This window comes from Rhinopithecus roxellana, chromosome 12 (assembly GCF_007565055.1).
Source record: "Rhinopithecus roxellana isolate Shanxi Qingling chromosome 12, ASM756505v1, whole genome shotgun sequence".
Classification (NCBI taxonomy): domain Eukaryota; kingdom Metazoa; phylum Chordata; class Mammalia; order Primates; family Cercopithecidae; genus Rhinopithecus; species Rhinopithecus roxellana.
Genome location: NC_044560.1, coordinates 20,231,433 through 20,244,910, shown reverse-complemented (window position 1 = coordinate 20,244,910; position 13,478 = coordinate 20,231,433). Strand labels below are relative to the sequence as shown.

The window sequence follows — 13,478 nt, the reverse complement described above, 5'->3', positions numbered from 1 at the left end:
ACTTGGATAGGCAGCTGTGGTGAGGGTAGTATAATTGAAGAGCAAAGGGGCACATCTCTAGGTGGAGAATCTCTGCCCTTATTAGCCACTGTTACTGATAGGAGGTGTAAGAGGGTGCCTGATATGTCATGCGGGCTAGAGTGGAAAAGAGGTTGAGAACCACTGATGATAATGGAAACATTTATTATGTTCTAGGCATTGGGCTATTGTATTTCCTGTATTTAATCCTTTCAGCAGTCTTGTGAAGGAGATAAATATCCTTTTTTGAAAAGTGAGAAACTGAGCCTTTGTTACCAGGTAATACCTGGGTTTTGAAATCAGTCTTTGATTCCAGTGTCCATGTTCTAGATCTATTTCTGCTTGCCTAGGCAAGATAAACCAGACAAAACTATGCAACCAAGTGGCACATTACAGGGCCAAAGAATTGTTTTGCCATAATTTTGCTTGAAATTTAGAGATCGTAAACTTAATAATGAGATGAATACAAATGTTGACCATTTTCCTATAATTGCAGGAGTACTTCCCCCCAGCTCCCAAAAGCAGTAATGGTAAAGTCCATTTTTCTTCAGCTCTGTTTTTTATTACATATGTGTTCTAAGTGGTAATGTGGATGGAAACTTATCTCTGTAGAGACAGAATGACTCAATATAAAGTGATCCTATTGCCAGCTCATTCTACCCTACCACTGGGCCCCTTTTTTTTTTTTTAATGGCCCTTTGGCCATAATGGAACAAAGTTTAAGATCAAGTTGGCAGGATGAACTAGTGAACTAGTGAAGTAAAGAATATCACAGGCTGTGATGCCAATAGTGTTGGAGTGAGGGGAACTCCTTATCATGCCAGGTACTTTTTCTCTCATAATTACTCCCTTTTAAGAGCAATTGCTTTTACACTTTTTTCTTTTTATTTATTGAGACAGGGTTTCGCTCCTGTTGCCCAGGCTGGAGTGCAATAGGCACCATCTAGGCTCACTGCAACCTCTGCCTCCCTGGCTCCAGCGATTCTTCTGCCTTAGTCTCCCTTTGCTGGAACCACAGGCGCACGCCACAACGCCCAGATCGTCTGTGTTTTTTGTAAAGATGGAGTTTCACCATGCTCAGGCTGGTCTCAAACTCCCTTTTTTTTCTGAGATAAAGTCTCGCTCTGTAGTCCAGGCTAGAGTGCAGTGGTGCGATCTCAGCTCACTGCAACCCTCCTGGGTTCAAGTGATTCTCCTGCCTCAGTCTCCCCAGTAGCTGGGACTACAAGTGCGCACCACCATGCCTGGCTAATTTTGTATTTTTAGTAGAGACGAGCTTTCACCATGTTGGCCAGGCTAGTTTCAAACTCCTGACCTCAGGTGATCTGCCCGCCTCAGCCTCCCAAAGTGCTGAGATTATAGGCGTGAGCCACCATTCCTGACCCACTTGTATACTTACATTGAAAAGTTTTTCATCTTTTGGCTGGATGCAGTGGCTCACACCTGTAATCCCAGCACTTTGGGAGGCCGAGGAGGATGGATGGTTTGAGCCCCCAGGAGTTCCAGAGCAGCCTGGACAACATGGTGATATCTCGTCTCTACAAAATACACAGAAATTAGCCAGGCATGGTGGCGCTGTGCCTGTGGTCCCAGCTACTTGGAGGACTGAGGTAGGAGGATCACTTGAGCCCACGAGAAGCCCTTTTGAAGTTAGGATTTTCCTGTTTGATGTAGCAAATCCTCTTAGTGGTTGAGTTTTCCTTTTTTTCTATTTTTTTATTTTATTTTATTTATTTTATTTTATTTTATTATTATTTTTTTTTGAGACGGAGTCTCGCTCTGTCGCCCAGGTTGGAGTGCAGTGGCCGGATCTCAGCTCACTGCAAGCTCCGCCTCCCGGGTTTACGCCATTCTCCTGCCTCAGCCTCCCGAATAGCTGGACTACAGGCGCCCGCCACCTCGCCCGGCTAGTTTTCTGTATTTTTTAGTAGAGACGGGGTTTCACCGTGTTAGCCAGGATGGTCTCGATCTCCTGAGCTCGTGATCCGCCCGTCTCGGCCTCCCAAAGTGCTGGGATTACAGGCTTGAGCCACCGCGCCCGGCCTCTATTTTATTTTATTTTTAATTTTTTTTTGAGACGGAGTCTCGCTCTGTCGCCCGGGCTGGAGTGCAGTGGCCAGATCTCGGCTCACTGCAAGCTCTGCCTCCCGGGTTTACGCCATTCTCCTGCCTCAGCCTCCCGAGTAGCTGGGACTACAGGCGCCCGCCACCTCGCCTGGCTAGTTTTTTTTGTATTTTTTTTAGTAGAGACGGGGTTTCACCATGTTAGCCAGGATGGTCTTGATCTCCTGACCTCGTGATCCGCCCGTCTCAGCCTCCCAAAGTGCTGGGATTACAGGCTTGAGCCACTGCACCCGGCCTCCTCTCTTTTTTTTGTTGAGATGGAGTCTTGCTCTGTTGCCCAGGCTAGAGTTCAGTGGCTCAACCTTGGCTCACTGCAGCCTCTGCCTCTCAGGTTCAAGTGAATCTCCTGCCTCAGCCTCCTGAGTAGCTGGGATTACAGGCAACCGCCATCATGCCCGGCTAATTTTTTTTTTTTTTTTCTATTGTAGAGATGGGGTTTCACCATGTTGCCCAGCTGGTCTCGAGCTCCTGACCTCAGGTGATCCGCCCGCCTCAGCCTCCCAAAGTGCTGGGATTACAGGCGTGAGCCACCATTCCTGGCCTAAAACATGCAAGCTCTTTACGGTCTTTCTGTATTTTTCTTTTTTCTACTTTAATAACAGAAACATCATTTGGTATAATACATAAAATTGTTGTATCTGGTACAGGTAGAAACTTCAGAGCCCTCAGTTTTGGGCCAAATTGAGGTCTTTGGAGGGAAGTGAGGGAAAGAAGTCTCATGAAAAAAAATTTTTTTGTTTTGCCTGTAAAATTATACCCATAGTGTACAATTAGATAATGCGGACTGGGCGTGGTGGCTCATGCCTGTAATCCCGGCCCTTTGGGAGGCTGAGGCAGGCGGATCATGAGGCCAGGCGTTTTGAGACCAGCCAACATGGTGAAACCCCATCTCTACCAAAAATACAAAAATTAGCCAGATGTGGTGGTGCGTGCCTGTAATCCCAGCTACTCAGGAGGCTGAGGCAGGAAAATCACTTGAATCCTGGGGGGGGCAGAGGTTGCAGTGAGCCGAGATCCCGCCACTGCACTCCAGCCTGGGTGACAGGGAAACTCCATCTCAAAAAAAAAGAAAAAAGATGATGGATATTGGGCCAGGTGTGGTGGCTTGTGCCTGTAATCCCAGCACTTTGGGAGGCCGAGGTGGGCGGATCACTTGAGGCCAGGAGTTCGAGACCAACCTGGGCAACATGGTGAAACCCCGTCTCTACTAAAAATACAAAAACTAGCCGGGCGTCCTGGTGTGTTACTGTAATTGCAGCTGCTTGAAAGGCTGAGGCATGAGAATTGCTCTAACCTGGGAGTCAGGGCAGAGGTTGTAGTGAGCCGAGATCGCACCCCTGCACTCCAGTCTGGGCGACAGAGCAAGACTCTGTCTCAAAAAAAAAAAAAAAAAAAAAGATAATGGATATGGAGCAAAATACTAGAAAACAAAGCTGGGTACATTGGCTCCTGCCTCTAATCCCAGATACTCAGGAGGCTGAGTCAGGAGGATTGCTTGAGGCCAGGAGTTTGAGACCAGCCTGGGCAATATAGTGAGACACTGTCTCTGCAATAAAAAGGAAAAAAATTAGCTTGGCATGGTGGCATATGCCTGTAGTCCTACTCAGGAAGCTGAGGCGGGAGGATCGCTTGAGCCCAGGGAGTTCAGGCACTCCAGCCTGTGTGAGAGTGAGATCCTGTCTCTTTGAAAAAAAAAAGAGGGCCGGGCGCGGTGGCTCAAGCCTGTAATCCCAGCACTTTGGGAGGCCGAGATGGGGAGGTCAGGAGATCGAAACCATCCTGGCTAACACGGTGAAACCTCGTCTCTACTAAAAATACAAAAACCTAGCCGGGCGAGGTGGCGGGCGCCTGTAGTCCCAGCTACTCCGGAGGCTGAGGCAGGAGAATGGCATAAACCTGGGAGGCGGAGCTTGTAGTGAGCTGAGATCCGGCCACTGCACTCCAGCCCGGGCGACAGAGCAAGACTCCGTCTCAAAAAAAAAAAAAAAAAAAAAGAAAAAGAATGAAAAAAAGGAAATTATAAAAAACAAATACTAGGAAACACTAGAAAACACATCTTCTCACCCAAATGAGTTGTCTATTTAAAAATGTTACTTATTTTGGGCTGGGCACAGTGGCTCATGCCTGTAATCCCAGCGCTTTGGGAAGCCGAGGCGGGCAGATCACGAGATCAGGAGATCGAGACCATCCTGGCTAACATGGTGAAACCCCATCTCTACTAAAAATAAATTAGCCGGGCGTGGTGGCGGGCGCCTGTAGTCCAGGCTACTCGGGAGGCTGAGGCAGGAGAATGGCATGAACCCTGGAGGTGGAGCTTGCAGTGAGCCGAGATCATGCCACTGCACTCCAGCCTGGACAATAGAGCAAGACTCCATTTAAAAAAAAAAAAAAAACAACTTAGTTTGACAGTAATTTTTATACCTTTGGATTTCTTTTTTCCTGAATGACATTGAAAATTTCATTATTGAAAGCCGAAGGTCAAGTCTTTGACTTGAGAGTATTTTATTCTTGTATTGTGAAATCTGTTTTCTGTGTAAACGGATGTGGGATAAAGTGGTTGATGAAATAGGGCAAAAAATTTAAAGTCGATGGGCTGAACTGTAGCCTCTGTACTGGATTATGAGGGACAGAGATAGGTAGAAGCTCTGCCCTGGGGGAAGGGAAATTTGGAGGACAATTCCACTGAGTTTACCCACTTTGCTTGCACCCTTTTAGCACTAGGATATGTCGTATTCACCATACATTGACTGCCTATGGGAGATAATTCCAGAGAGCCAGGCAAAACTCAGTGGATGAGGCTGGGTGCGGTGGCTCATGCCTGTAATCCCAGCACTTTGGGAGGCGAAGGCAGGTGGATCACCTGAGGTCAGGAGTTTGAGACAGGCCTGACCAACGTGGAGAAACCCCATCTCTACTAAAAATACAAAATTAGTGGGGCGTGGTGGCACACGCTTGTAATCCCAGCTACTTGGGTGGCTGCGGCAGGAGAATTGCTTGAACCCGGGAGGTAGAGGTTGCGGTGAGCAGAGATCGTGCCATTGCACTCTACTCTGGGCAACAAGAACGAAACACCATCCCCCGCCCCCCCCAAAAAAATTCAGTGGATGAATATATTTTGACTCCACTTGTACCTTCTCTCTTTCACTTGGTATGGCCATCTTACAATGGTATTCTGACACCTACCCCTGACGTGTCAACCAGTCTTACTCTTCAGTGCTGTTAATCTTTTTTCCTGAAGGGTTTTAAAAATTTTATTTTTATTGTGTATTAGAAAAAGAGCTACCATGGTTTCTTTCATTGGGTGGATGCCTTGGATAATCCATTCAAGGAAGATCACTTCATCCAACTTAATGCAGCCCAACTTAATGAAACCCATTTTCTTCGCTTACTGACGGAAACACTGATGGGGCATATTGAGGCCGTAATTTGGATCAGATCTTGCTGGTCTGAGCATACGCAACAAGAGAGAGAACCCTGGCTGAATTTTTTTTGTTTTTTTTTTTTGAGACGGAGTCTCGCTCTGTCGCCCATGCTGGAGTGCAGTGGCCGGATCTCAGCTCACTGCAAGCTCCGCCTCCCGGGTTTACGCCATTCTCCTGCCTCAGCCTCCCGAGTAGCTGGGACTACAGGCGCCCGCCACCTCGCCCGGCTAGTTTTTTCGTATTTTTTAGTAGAGACGGGGTTTCACCATGTTAGCCAGGATGGTCTCGATCTCCTGACCTCGTGATCCGCCCGTCTCGGCCTCCCAAAGTGCTGGGATTACAGGCTTGAGCCACCTGCGCCCGGCCACTGGCTGAATTTTTGTGAGTGGCTCTAGTAGAGCTGCTGGTGACCCATCTTGCTCTCAGGAGAGCAATGAGGCAAAAGGAAAGAGCTCCGGTTAATTTTTATACCTTGTAATTAATAGGAACTACTATGCTAAACTGGGAGGGAGCCCAAGTATTTCCCAAACTGGGGAGTCTCGACATTCCTAGAAATGTCTTTCTGTTGTACCTGCTAATGGACTCTCTTAGACAATGAATCTTGTCTTTCTGGGTAGAGTGCCTTAGCATTTGTGCTAGTAGCATTTAGTTAACGTGTCAAAGCTGAATAATCCGTCTTTCATATTTTGTTTCTCTTAGGGATGTACTCTTAGAGCCTTTTCATTATACTCAGAATTCATAAGGCTTGACATTATGTACTTGGTCAAAAGAATCATCAGCAGGCCTTCTTCAACTATAACTTTTTTTTTTTCTTGAGACAGAGTCTACTTTGTCACCCACTGGCACTATCTGGGCTGGCTCACTGCAACCTCTGCCGCCTGGGTTCAAGTGATCTGGTGCCTCAGCCTTCTGAGTAGCTGGGATTATAGGGTTGTACCACCATGCCCAGCTAATTTTTGTATTTTTAGTAGGGACAGGGTTTCGCTATGTTGTCCAGGCTGGTTTTAAACTCCTGGCCTCAAGGAATCCTCCTGCCTTGGCCTCCCAAAGTACTGGGATTAAAGGTGTGAGCCATAGAGCCTGGCCTGACTATAACTTTAACCTAGCCTGATTATAACTTTAAGAATTACCTTGTTCCAGTATAAACGAAAGAAGTTCAACCGGTCGCGATTGGCTCATGCCTGTAATCCCAGCACTTTGGGAGGTCGAGGTGGGTGAATCTCTACTAAAAAATATAAAAATTAGCCAGACGTGGTGGCGGGTGCCTGTGGTCCCAGCTACTTGGGAGGCTGAGGCAGGAGAATCGCTTGAACCTGGGAGGCAGAGGTTGCAGTGAGCTGAGATCACACTACTGCACTCCAGCCTGGGTGACAGAGCAAGACTCCATCTCAAAAAAAAAAAAAAAAAGGTTCAGTCAGATGCTCTTCTCTAATGCCGAATGGTACTTGATTGTATATGCCTCTGAAATGGCAGTTTGTAGAGAGATTTGTGATGTATCTCTTTACCTTCTTTAATTTTAAAAGTTTTATTTTTTATTTTTTTGAGATGGAGTTCCATCCTTTCACCTAGGCTGGAGAGAAGTGGCAGGATCTCAGATCACTGCAGCCTCCGCCTCCTGGGTTCAAGCAGTTCTCCTGCTTCAGCCTCCTGAGCAACTGGGATTATATGTGTCCGCTACCATGCCCTGCTAATTTTTTTTTGGAGACGACAGACTCTTGCTCTGTTGCCCAGGCTGATGTGTAGTTGCTTGATCTTGGCTCACTGCAACCTCTGCCTCCCGGGTTCAAGCAGTTCTTGTGCCTTAACTTCCTGAGTAGCTGGTATTACAAGCATGTGCCACCATGCCCAGCTACTTTTTCTATTTTTGGTAGAGATAGGATTTCACCATGTTGGCCAGGCTGATCTCGAACTCCTGACCTCAAGTGATCCACCTGCCTCGGCCTCCCAGAGTGCTGGGATTATAGGCATGAGCTACTGCCCCTGGCAAATTTTTGTATTTTTTGTTTGTTTTTTTATTTTTTGAGACAGAGTCTCGCTGTCACCCGGGCTGGAGTGCAGTGGTACTATCTCGGCTCACTGCAACCTCCTCCTCCCGGGTTTGAGTGATTCTCCTGCCTCAGCCTCCTGAGTAGCTGGGATTAGTGGCGTGTGCTGTCATGCCCAGCTCATTTTTGTATTTTTGGTAGAGGCGGGATTTTGCCATATTGGCCAGGCTGGTCTTGAACTCCTGACCTCAGGTGATCCACCCGCCTCAGCCTCCCAAAGTGCTAGGATTACAGGTGTGAGCCACTGCGCCTGACTTCAAAAGGTTTTTCATGTGAAATTAGTAAAAGTTATATGATAGGTGGTAGTGAGATGTGACCATGGGAATAAAAGGTCATGATAGGAACATAAATTGGAGTAAAGTTAGATATATGTACCAGAATAATGGGTTGTAGAATTTACCCTGATGGGCTGGGCATGGTGGCTGAAGCCTGTAATCCCAGCACTTTGGGAGGCTGAGGCAGGCGGATCACGAGATCAGGAGATTGAGACCGTCCTGGCTAACACAGTGAAACCCCGTCTGTACTAAAAATACAAAAAATTAGCCAGGTGTAGTGGCACGCGCCTGTAGTCCCAGCTACTCGGGAGACTGAGGCAGAAGAATTCATTGAACCTGGGAGGCGGAGATTGCAATGAGCCAAGATCTCACCGTTGCACTCCAGCCTGGGCAACAGAGCGAGACACTGTCTCAAAAAAAAATAACTTAAAAAATAACTAACTAAATAAATAAATAAAGAGTACTTTGCTGGTCCTGGTGGCTGTAGAGAAGAGGAAAGCATAATGAATCGTGAGATTCTTACTTAGAGGAAAAAACAGCAGTTAGGAAGCGTTGTATTTTGAATTTCAGTTATAGATGTGGTTGCAGTGCTTTCTAAACTATAAAGTAGTAAGATTTTTATTTTATTTATTTATTTTATTCTATTTTATTTTTTTGAGACAGAGTCTCCCTCTGTCGCCCAAGCTGGAGTGCAGTGACGCGATCTCGGCTCACTGCAAGCTCTGGGTCACTGCAAGCACTGCCTCCTGGGTTCATGCCATTCTCCTGCCTCAGCCTCCCAAGTAGCTGGGACTACAGGTGCCTGCTACCACACCCGGCTAATTTTTGTATTTTTAGTAGAGACGGGGTTTCACCGTGTTAGCCAGCATGGTCTTGATCTCCTGACCTTGTGATCTGCCAGCCTCGGCCTTCACAAAGTGCTGGTATTACAGGCGTGAGCCACTGCTCCTGGCCTTTAAAAAATTTTTTAAACGGAGCCTCACTCTTGTCACCCAGGCTGTATAGTGCAGTGGTGTGATCTCGGCTCACTGCAACCTCCACCTCCTGGGTTCAAGCCGTTCTCCTGCCTCAGCCTCCCCAGTAGCTGGGATTACAGGCATGTGCCACCACACCCAGCTAATTTTTGTACTTTTAGTAGAGATGGGGTTTCACCATGTCAGCCAGGATGATCTCGAGCACCTGACCTGAGGTGATCACCCGCCTCCACCTCACAAAGTGCTGGGATTACAGGAGTGAGCCACTGCGCCCAGCCAGTAGGATGTTATTACTTGTTTTTCATCACATCTTTCTGTATTTTCAGAAGACACACATATCTTTGGTGCATGTGCCTGTTTTCTCTCAGGCAACAGCATTAGCTGAATACTCTGCAGGCTAAGCCTGAGTACAAAATTAGGTTTCTGGGTGTGTGGAAAGAATACTTTATTTATTTATTTATTTATTTTGAGATGGAGTCTCGCTCTGCCGCCCAGGCTGGAGTGCAGTGGCCGGATCTCAGCTCACTGCAAGCTCCGCCTCCCCGGTTCACGCCATTCTCCTGCCTCAGCCTCCCTGAGTAGCTGGGACTACAGGCGCCCGCCACGTCACCCGGCTAGTTTTTTGTATTTTTAGTAGAGACGGGGTTTACCATGTTAGCCAGGATGGTCTCGATCTCCGGACCTCGTGATCCGCCCGTCTCGGCCTCCCAAAGTGCTGGGATTATAGGCTTGAGCCACCGCCCCCGGCCTGGAAAGAATACTTTAAAAATTAGAATCTAGTTATTCACTCTTGTGAAAGGACTTAAACATTCATGCAGGATGAAAGAACTGACAACCTAATGCCAGGAGAGGAGTCAGTGCTGAAGTGCTGAGGGTAGGGTAAATCATCTTTTTTTTTTTCCTTTTGAGAGATTTCTGATCCCCTTTTTGTTTTTTACATTCAGTTTCTTTGACTTCTGGATATTGTAAAGAGCCATAGTAGCACTGTGGCTTCAGCTCAGTGTGTAGTTGTTGGCTGCCCTGGCATTTTGCTCCTTGCTGTGAATATAATCTTTTTTTGAGATTGGGTCTCACTCTGTCGCCCAGGCTGGAGTGCAAATGGTGCGATCTTGGCTCACCACAACTTCCGCCTCCTGGGTTCAAGTGAGTCTACTGCTTCAGCCTCCTGAGTAGCTGGTACTACAGGTGTGCACCACCATGCCTGGCTACTTTTTGTATTTTTAGTAGAGATGGGATTTCACTATGTTGGCCAGGCTGGTTTTTGAACTCCTGATCTTATGGTCCGCCCGCCTTGGCCTCCCAAAGTGCTGAGGTTACAGGCGTGAGCCACTGCGCGTGGACTGCTGTGAATATAGTCTTAGACCTCCATGTAAGAAGAGGTGGGGTCAGTGATTGGCAATAGGTTGGGTAAGTTTAATACTTGGGAATTTGGTTAAAGAACTTGGCCCTGAATGGTGTACATGTGTTGGTATTTGCAGTTGGGCCATGCATAGTGGCTCATGCCTGTAATCCCAGCACTTTGGGAGGTGGAGGTGGGCAGATAATGAGGTCAGGAGTTGGAGACCAGCCTGACCAACATGCTGTGTGTGGTGGCGGGCGCCTGTAATCCCAGCTACTCAGGAGGCTGAGGCAGGAGAATCACTTGAACCTGGGAGGCGGAAGTTGCAGTGAGCCAAGATTGTGCCAGTGCACTCCAGCCTGGGCAACAGAGCAAGACTCTGTCTCAAAAAAAACCCCAAAAAACAAAAAAAACCCTGCAGTTATTAGACTTCTTTAGAGGAATGCTCTGCATGTTTTTTTGTGTAATATTTTTTGAAAACTTGATTTTTGTTTGTTTTGTTTTGTTTGTTTTGAGACGAAGTTTCGCTCTTGTTTCCCAGGCTGGAGTGCAGTGGCACGATCTTAGCTCACCGCAACCTCTGCTTCCCGGGTTCAAGCAATTCTCATGCCTCAGCCTCCTGAGTAGCTGTGATTGCACGCATGTGCCACCACACCTGGCTAATTTTGTATTTTTAGTAGAGATGGGGTTTCTCCTTGGTGAGGCTGATTCCAACCTCCCGACCTCAGGTGATCCACCATCTTGGCCTCCCAAAGTGCTGGGATTACAGGCATGAGCCACCGCCCCCGGCCCTTTTTTGTTTTTTGTTTTAAATTATTTTGAGACAGAGTCTTATTCTGTCACCCAGGCTGGAGTGTAGTGGTGCGATCTCAGCTCACTGCAATCTCCGCCTCCTGAGTTCAAGGGATTCTCCTGCCTTGGGCTCCCGAGTAGCTAATTTTTGTATTTTTAGTTACTCGGCGAGAGTGGGTTTTGCCATGTTGACCAGGCTGGTCTTGAACTCCTGGCCTCAAGTGATCTGCACGCCTCAGCCTCCCAAAGTGTTGGGATTACAGGTGTGAGTCGCCAGGCTCAGCCTGAACTACTGATTTTTGTTGATGGCTTATTAATGGTTTTACTAGATTTAGTAGATGTGGATTTGTCTGTTTATTGCTATTAGCAAGTGCTCTTTTATGGTTGAAGTACCTTTCTTAATATTTTTATGAGTGTCATCAGGAAAATTGTTGTAGGTTTGTGTAAATTGGGGGCCCTAAATGTTTTTAAATTTATTTTTATTCATTAATTATTACTATTATTATTTTTGAGACGGAGTCTCGCTCTGTCGCCCTGGCTGGAGTGCAGTGGCTGGATCTCAGCTCACTGCAAGCTCCGCCTCCTGGGTTTACACCATTCTCCTGCCTCAGCCTCCCGAGTAGCTGGGACTACAGGCGCCCGCCATCTCGCCCGGCTAGATTTTTGTATTTTTGAGTAGAGACGGGGTTTCACCGTGTTAGCCAGGATGGTCTCGATCTCCTGACCTCGTGATCTGCCCGTCTCGGCCTCCCAAAGTGCTGGGATTACAGGCTTGAGCCACCGCGGCTGGCCTTATTCATTAATTATTATTATTGTTTTGTACAAGTGGGGTCTCATGTTGCCCAGGCTTGTCTTGAACTTCTGGCCTCCAGCAGTCCCCCTGCCTTGACCTCCCAAAGTGCTGGTATTACAGGTATGAGCCACCATGACTGGCCTGTTAAAGATTTTTTAAAATAGCAGCTTTGACTGGGTGTGGTGACTCAAGCCTGTAAATCCCAGCACTTTGGGAGGCTGAGGTGGGTGGCTTATCTGAGGCCAGGAGTTCGAGACCTGCCTGGCCAACATGGTGAAACCCTGTCTCTACTGAAAATACAAAAAAAACAATTAGCCGGGTGTGGGGGTGGGTGCTTGTAATTGCAACTACTCGAGAGGCTGAGGGAGGAGAATCTCGTGAACCCGGTTGGGGCAGAAGTTGCAGTGAACTGAGGTCGTACCACTGCACTCCAGCCTGGGTGACGACTTCATCTCAAAAAAAAAAAAAAAAAAAAAAGTCAGCTTTACAGATATGTAGTTTATCCATTTAAAGTGTATAATTCTGGCTGGGCGTGGTAGCTCACTCCTGTAATTCCAGCACTTTGGGAGGCTGAGGCAGGGGGATCACCTGAGGTCAGGAGTTTGAGAACAGCCTGGACAACATGGTAAAACCCTATCTCTACTTAAAAAGAAAAAAAAAAAGAAGGCCGGGTGCGGAGGCTCATGCTTGTAATCCCAGCACTTTGGGAGGCCGAGGCGAGTGGATAACGAGATCAGGAGATTGAGACCAGTCTGACCAACAAGTGAAACCCCATCTCTACTAAAAATACAAACATTAGCCGGGCATGGTGGTGCATGCCTTTAATCCCAGGTACTCAGGAGGCTGAGGCAGGAGAATTGCTTGAATTCGGGAGGCAGAGGTCGCAGTGAGCTGAGATCTTGACACTGCACTCCAGCCTGGGTGACAGAGCTAGACTCCGTCTCAAACAAAACAAAACAAAACACACACACAAAAAACCCAACAAAAATTAGCTGGGCTGGAGGCTGAGGCAGAGCTTGCAGCGAGCTGAAATCGTGCAATTGCACTACAGCCTGGGCGACAACAGCAAGACTCCATCTTTAAAAAAAAAGTGTATAATTCAGTAGTTTTTAGTGTATTCATAGTTGTGCAGGTATCATAATCATTAATTTTAGAATATTTGCATTACCCCAAAAATCCTTTACCCAGTAGCCATCATTCCCCACTCTTAGGCAACCACCAGTCCACTTCTGTCTCTTTGTTTGCCTATTCTGGACATAAATGAATCGTGTTTTGTGACTGCCTTCTTTCACTTAGCATAATGTTTTAAGGGTTCATCCATGTTTTATGTAGCATTTGTCAGCACATCATTTCCTTTTATTTATGTATAATATTTCATTGTATAGATCTGCCACATTTAATTTATCCATTTATCAGTTGATGGACCTTTTTTCTTTTTTTTTTTTTTTTTTTTTGGCTATTAGGGATAATGCTGCTATGAACATTTGTGTTCAGGTGTTTTTCTGTAGACATGCTTTCATTTCCCAGATTTGACAGTGCATAAATTTGTAATGTGTAGGTACAAAAATAACAAATTTCTTCACTAGGGCCAGTGCTCATTAGAAATGGGGGATGGAAGGATTAGTTTGTACAACTTGCACTATGGATTTGAAATTTTTCCAAACCACGCATTTTACTGGGCCTTATGACTACTTTC

The 13,478-nt window shown here is 46.7% G+C and overlaps 1 protein-coding gene across 17 annotated transcripts in view; it reads left to right on the top strand.

Moving 5' to 3' along the window:
* The window catches only part of PUM1 (pumilio RNA binding family member 1), a 142,093-nt gene that overhangs the window by 11,049 nt on the left and 117,566 nt on the right, over positions 1–13,478 (top strand). The window lies entirely within an intron of this gene.